Source organism: Penaeus vannamei, chromosome 4 (genome assembly GCF_042767895.1).
Source record: "Penaeus vannamei isolate JL-2024 chromosome 4, ASM4276789v1, whole genome shotgun sequence".
NCBI classification, from domain to species: domain Eukaryota; kingdom Metazoa; phylum Arthropoda; class Malacostraca; order Decapoda; family Penaeidae; genus Penaeus; species Penaeus vannamei.
This window is the reverse complement of record NC_091552.1, coordinates 31,735,780-31,743,279: the sequence shown is the minus strand read 5'-3', so window position 1 is coordinate 31,743,279 and position 7,500 is coordinate 31,735,780.

The window sequence follows — 7,500 nt, the reverse complement described above, 5'->3', positions numbered from 1 at the left end:
AACCAAACAGACAAACAGGACACTCACCTCCCCTGCCCCTGCCTATACCTGCGACAACGGCCGTTTGCCCGAGCTTCTGTTACCTTACTGTTTATGCTAATGAGGCTTGAATTTTGCGGAGGCTGGGGATCGGTTCCGCTTTCTATATTTGGGAGGATAGGAGGGGGTAGGGGGGGATGGGATATGGGAGAGGGTAGGGGGGAGGGTATGGGGTGGGGGAGGGTAGGGGTGGATGGGTATATGGGAGGGGGTGGGGGAGAGGGGGAGTGTGTGGATGGGAGGGATGGGAGGGGGGTAGGGGGAGGGGAGGGGGGGAATGATGGGTATGGGGTGGGAGGGATGGGAGGGGTGGGGGAGAGGGGGGGGATGGGTAGCAATGGGAGGGGGACGGGGAGGGGTGGATGAGAGGGAGGAGGGAGGGGGAGGGGGAAGGGGGAGGGGGAGGGTGGGATGGGTAGGGGGGACGGAGGGGCGGGGGATAGGGGGGAGGCGGATGGGTAGGGGAGTGAGGGGGGAAGGGGGAGGAAGATGAGAGGGGGAGGAGTGGGTGGAGGGATGGGTAGGGGATGGAGGAGGTGGGTGGGGGAAGGAGGCACTGGAGGGGGGGGAGGCTCTGGGATGGGAGGATGGACACAGAAGATAGTAGAGAAGGATAAGAGAAGAGGAGAAGAGAGGTAGAGAGTCGGGGTGAGGGGAGGGTTGCAGAGGGTGGGAAAGGGTGGAGGGTAGAAGGAGAAGGGAGGGAAGAAGATAGTATGGATAGGAAGGAAGAGGAGGAGAGAGAGTCAGATTAAAAGGAAGAGGGAGAAAAGAGGAAGAAGATGGAGAAAAGAAGAGGAAGAGAGTGAGGAAGGAGAGAAGGGGAGAAACATAGATAGGAGGCAGTGCAAATCAATCTTCTATCTGTCTATCTATCTATCAAGAGAGAGAGAGAGAGAGAGAGAGAGAGAGAGAGAGAGAGAGAGAGAGAGAGAGAGAGAGAGAGAGAGAGAGAGAGAGAGAGCGGGAAGATAGAGAGAGAGAGGGAGGGAAAGGAGAAGATAGAGAGAGAGAGAGAGAGAGAGAGAGAGAGAGAGAGAGAGAGAGAGAGAGAGAGAGAGAGAGAGAGAGAGAGAGAGAGAGAGAGAGAGAGAGAGAGGAGAGAGAGAGAGAAAGACAGATATAGAGAGACAGACACAGAGACAGCCAGTAAGGGACACAGAGACGGAGAAACAGAGAGAAAGAGACACAGAGAAAGAGACGGAGAAACAGAGAGAAAGAGACACAGAGACAGAGACGGAGAAACAGAGAGAAAGAGACAGAGAGGCAGAGACGGAGAAACAGAGAGAAAGAGACACAGAGACAGAGAGATGCTAGAAGGAAGATGGGAGGAGGGGGCTAAGGGGGGGGGGGTGTCTGAAATTGAAGCGTAGTGGCGCTAACTGTCCCCCTGGGGTTCACACAAGCGCCGGCTCGCAAATTGGCCATTCGCACCCAACCAGCGGGCTGAGATTCCGTGTGTGTGTGTGTGTGTGTGTAGAGAGAGCGAGAGAGAGAGAGAGAGAGAGAGAGAGAGAGAGAGAGAGAGAGAGAGAGAGAGAGAGAGAGAGAGAGAGAGAGAGAGAGAGAATGGTTATATATATATATATGTGTATATATATATATATATATATATATATATATATATATATATATATATATATATATATGTATATATGTATGTATGTATATACATTACACACACACACACACACACACACACACACACACACATATATATATATATATATATATATATATATATATATATATATATATATATATATATATACATACACACACACACACACACACACACACACACACACACACACACACACACACACACACACATATATATATATATATATATATATGTATATATATATATATATATATATATATATATATATATATATATATTTATGTATATGTATATATATGTATATATATATATATATATATATATATATATATATATATATATATATATACACACACACACACTCACACACAATCCTCGTGGGAAACGCACGCGAGGCCATAACGGTCACGTGTTCGGACACCGTCAATCAGGCGAGCTTTCGGACAGGTGGGAGCGAGGGCGAGAAACCGCTCTTTTGAATTTTCTTTTTGTATTTGTTTATTTACCTTATACTTATACCATATTTTTATCTATATCTTATCTTTATTTATATTATACTATCTTATATTTATCTTTATTCATATATCCATTTTGATTAATCGTTTATCTATATATTTCATTCATCTGTTCGTGTGTTGTAGGCCTATATTTATTTCATTTATCTATTTATCATCTTTATATTTGTAGTATGTCTATTCTATCGAACTAATTATTTGCTTTATTCTTATTTCTTTTATCTGCTTCCATCACATGTTTTCTTTCTATCTGTCTATATGTTGTATGTTTATATCATTAATGTTTAATTGATTTGTTGTAATGATTTTTACCTCATTAATCTGTTTATTTGTTTTATGTTCCTTTTCCTTGTCTTTTTATTTATTTTTTGTTTATATTCAGTCTTTCTATTTTTTAGGCCTACTTCTCTTTCTAATGAAAATCATTCGTGTCGATTTTTTTGTTTGTTTGTTTGTTTACACTCTTTGGTTAGGATTTTTTGTTCGTTTTTATGTTGAGTTATTGCAGCTTAATGACTTAATTCCTTTGTTTTAAGCATTGGATTATCGTTATTCTTTGCTTAATATGAATTTCTAAAAGCATTTTTGTATAAATTGTTCAAATTCTCTCTCTCTATCTACCTATTTCTCTCTCCCCTCTCTCTCTTTGCTTTGTTTTGCTTTATCATTTATCATCTTATCTTATTTTTTTCTTCGCCTTTGCTGAAATATATATTTTCATTGTTTTAATTATTTTTATCATTAGGAAATGAGAATGAGAAATATATGTATGAATAATCTAATCATTAAAGAAATATTAACATTTTAACAGCCAGGGTGATAATGAAATAAAGTCATATATTATGTTTATTTTAGTATCCAATAAATACAAATATATAATTATCGTTGATTAAACATAAATCTTATACTGATTTATTTACCTTTTCGTTTAAATATTTGAATATTTCCTTCTCTCCCTCTTTCACCTGCTCTTTTATTCTCTCCTTCCTTCCTTTCTCAATTAATCTTATTCCTTTCCTCCATTTATTCAGAATCTTTCTGTTTCCTTTAAATGTCCGTTTGATACTATTGTCTCGTTTCTTTTCTTTTCCCGTTTCCTTCCTCCTCTTTTCTCTTCTTGTCGCTCCGTTTTCTATTATTCTCCTTTTCTCTCTCCTCCCCTTTTCTCAATTCGGGGCCTCTATTTCTCCATTTTTTCCCTTTTCCAGTTACGTTATTTTTCCTCTTTCTTTTCTCGTTTTCTTCCTTCTCTCTCTCCCTTTCTTTCTTTCCTTCATCCCCTATTCCATTCTCGTTGCCTTCACTTTCTCTTCCATTCTATTTTCCCTTTTATTATCATATGTTTTCCCTCTTCCCTTTCTTTCGGGAGGTTTCTGTTCGTGTTTCTATTTCTTCCTTTTTCGTTTTTATATTTCTTCTTATCATTTTCATTGTCATTGTTATTATCATTATCAGTATTAATCAATTATCATTAATATTGTCATACTTATCGTTATCATCTCTATCATTATCATTACTATTATCACTATCATTAATATTAAAACTTTTAGTTATCATTATCATAATTACTATTGTTATAATTATTTGTTTTCATTTTTATTACCATAATTATCCATTTTCATAATTTTTAATATTATCTTTATCATTATTACTATTATTATTAACACTAGTTTTATCATTATTATTATTACTGTCATTGTTATCATTGGTAGTAGTAGTATCATTATTACTATGATTATTGTTCTTATCAGTTATCATAATTGTTATTATTGTCATTTTTATCATTATCATTACCATCATTATTGTTATTATCACTCCTACTATCATCGTTACTTCCACTATCATTATTATCATTATCATATCTACCTATCATTATCATTATTATCCATATCTTTATTATTATCATCATTATCAATATTAACCTCATTATTATTTCTATCATTATCATTTCTATCATTATTATCATTGTTGTTGCTATTATCATCATTGTTTTTGTTATTGTTATCATCACTTTTTCTCATTATTGCTATTATTATTGTTATTGTCAGTAATGGAAGAAGCAGAGGAGGAAAGAAGGCAGAGGAGCCAAAAAGAAAGCAAAGGATGGAAGAAAGCAAAAGAGACAAAGAAGGACGAAGAGAAAGGAAGGAGAAGGGATAGGAGAGAGGAAGAAAGCAAAGGAGGAAAGGAAGAGGCAGATAAAGGAAAAAAAAAAAAAAACGGAGGAGCCAAAGAGAAAGCAAAGGAGGGAAGAAAGCAGAAGAGACAAAGAAGGACGAAGAGAAAGGAAGGAGAAGGCGAAGGAGGGAAAGAGAAGAAAGCAAAGTAAGAAAGAAAGAGGCAGAGGCAAGAAGAAGCCAGAGGAGCTAAAGAGAAAGCAAAGGAAGGAAGGAAGCAAAAGTGACAAAGAAGGCGAAGAGAAAGGAAGTAGAAGGCAGAGAAGGAAAGGAGAAGGAGAAGGAGAAAGCAAAGGAAGAAAGGAAGAGGCAGATGAAGGGAAAAAAAACAGAGGAGCCAAAGAGAAAGCAAAAGAGACAAAGAAGGGCGAAAAGAAAGGAAGGAGAAGGGGGAGGAGGGAGAGAGGAGCCTCACCCCCCCCTCCATCCAGGCGCTCCAAAGGGGATTTCAGAGCTCAGTGGGCGAGAGTTCCGGCAGCGAGGAACCTCCGTGACTGGCAGACATGTGGGGGGCGACGAGGGAGAGGAGGAGGTGGGGTGGGAGGGAGAGGGAAGAGGAGGGGAGGGGGGAGGGGAGGAGGTGGGGGCGGGTGGGAGTAGGAGGGATAGGGAGGGGGAGGGGAAGGTTGGGTGGAGGGGAGGAGATTGAGTGGAAGGGTGGTGGTAGAGGGAGGAAGAAGAGAGAGGGGAAGAGGAAAAGGAAGGGAGGGTGGGAGAAAGGAAGAAAAGAGAGAGGGGGAGGGGGGGAAAGAGAGAGTGGGGAGTGAGAGGGAGGGAGGGAGAGAGAGAAAGGAAGAGAAAGGGATGGGAGGAAGAGAAAGAGAAACGGAGAGAGAAAGGAAGAGAAAGAGAGATAAGGTGGGGGATGGATGAGAGGGAGAGAGAAGAAAAACGGAGAGAGAGAAAGAAGAGGAACAGAGAGAGGGTGTGGGGGAGAAAGATGATTTTTCACCACCTCATTCCCCCCCCCCCTCCAACTCCTCCCCCTTCCCCAAGCTCCCTTTCCTTCCACCCCTCTTCCTTACCTTTCGCCTACATTCCATCTAACTCCCTTCTTTACCCTCTCGTCTTTCCTCTCTCTTCTCTCCCTTCCCTATCCATCCATCCCGCTTCCTCCCCCCCATCCCTTACCCTCTCTAACTTCCCTTCCTTCCCCTCCACTTCCTTCCAGCCCCTCCTCCCCCTTCCTGTCTCTCTTTTCCTCTCCCTCCTCGTCTCCATCTCCACTTCCTTCCCTACCCCCCCCTTTTCTTTCCACCCACTCTTTCCCCTACCTTCCCCTCCTCTCCCTCTTTATCCCTTCCCTGCCATCTCTCCCCTTCCCTTTCTCTCTCCCTCCCCCTCCCTTTCTCTCTCTCTCTCCCTCCCCCTCCCTGTCTCTCTCTCTCTCCTCCCTCCCTCCTCCCCCTCTCTCTCTCCCCTCCTTCCCTCCCTTCCTATCTCTCTCTCCCTTCTTCCCCGCCTTTCCCTACCTGCCCTTCCATTCTACCTGGAGGCGGCATCGTTTGAGTCTACCTGTCGATCAACGTCAGTCCATAGGTGTCAGTCTACAGATGCACTTCCGGTTACATGCAGCAAGTATCTAGATGAAGCTGTGAAGGAATTTTGCATTTTGTGGTTCTGTAACTTGATCGAGAGTAATAAATACTTTAGTGATTATTTTGTTTATCTTGTACAATGTCTGTCTATTTTATCATTACTGTCTATTTGTATTGTTGTCTATCTATCTTATATAATGTCTATGTCACTTTTCCTTCGTCTCTCTTGCTGTCAGTCAATCTGTCTGTCTACCAGCTTATCTCTCTATCAGTTAATTTGTCTATCTATCGATGTGTCTATTTAGCTATCAAACCATCTGTTTATCTATCTATCCCTTAGTCAGTCTATCTATTCACCAATATATTTATCTATCGCTATGTCTCTCCATCCAAATACCCTTCTATGCATCTTCTTATCTATCTATCTATCTGTCTATCTATCTACATGAATATCTAATGCACAGGTATAGCCTTGCATTGTCTATGTATGTATGTATCTATGTATGTATGTATACTTGCATATGTATGTACGTTTGTATGCATGTCTGTATATATCTATTTATGTATCTAACACTATCCATCTATCTATCTGTTTACCGGTCTCTCTCTATCTCTTTATCTATCTATCCATATATCTACCTGTCTATCTATCTACCTATCTACCCATCTCTACATACTTACAACAGCCTCAAAACACGTCACTCCACAAGCGTGACATGACCATAAATGACATGAAATTATCCCCCGTATGTAAATGGCATTGTCACTGTCATATCTTTGGGACTTTAATGAAGTTAATTTCTCTCAAATATCCGAGAGCTATTAAACTCATAAAAGGAAACTTGGCTGAAATTAACTTTTTTTATTGGTCTTCGTTGACTGAATTCCGAAAGTTTGAGTGAGTTTGATGAAATAGATAATGTTTTTTTTTCTATTTTGTTTAGGTTTCGTTTCATCAGTAAATGTGTTTAAATGCGTTTGATATTTCTTTATGAAATAGAGTGAAATAGATTTATTTTCTTATATTTTCTCTAGGGTAAGTTTCATCTGTAAATGTGTTTAGATGAGGTTCATATTTCTTTATGAAAGAGTGAAATATATTTTTTATTCTATTTAGTTTAGTTTCATCAGTTAATGTTCATGGATTTGATAATATACGTTCTATATGATAGACAGACTTTCAACTACTGAATGGTAAAGAGAAGTAAATTAGAATTCATAAATAACATATTTTCTAACATTTGATCGCTTTAAATGACACTTTCTTAATTTTGAACACTACAAGAAGAATGGCTTATAAAATGATAGTGGTAGTAGTTTCTTCTCCCAATTTTTTCAGGTTACTTTAGAGTCTGAATAAAGGGAGAGAGAGAGAGAGAGAGAGAGAGAGAGAGAGAGAGAGAGAGAGAGAGAGAGAGAGAGAGAGGAGAGAGAGAGAGAGAGAGAGAGAGGGGGGGGGGGGGGAGGGAGGAGGAGGGGAGAGAGACGGAGGGAGGGGAGAAGGGGGATGGAGGGAGGGAGGGAGGGAGGAAGAGAGGAAGGAGGAGAGAGAGAGAGAGAGAGAGAGAGAGAGAGAGAGAGAGAGAGAGAGAGAGAGAGAGAGAGAG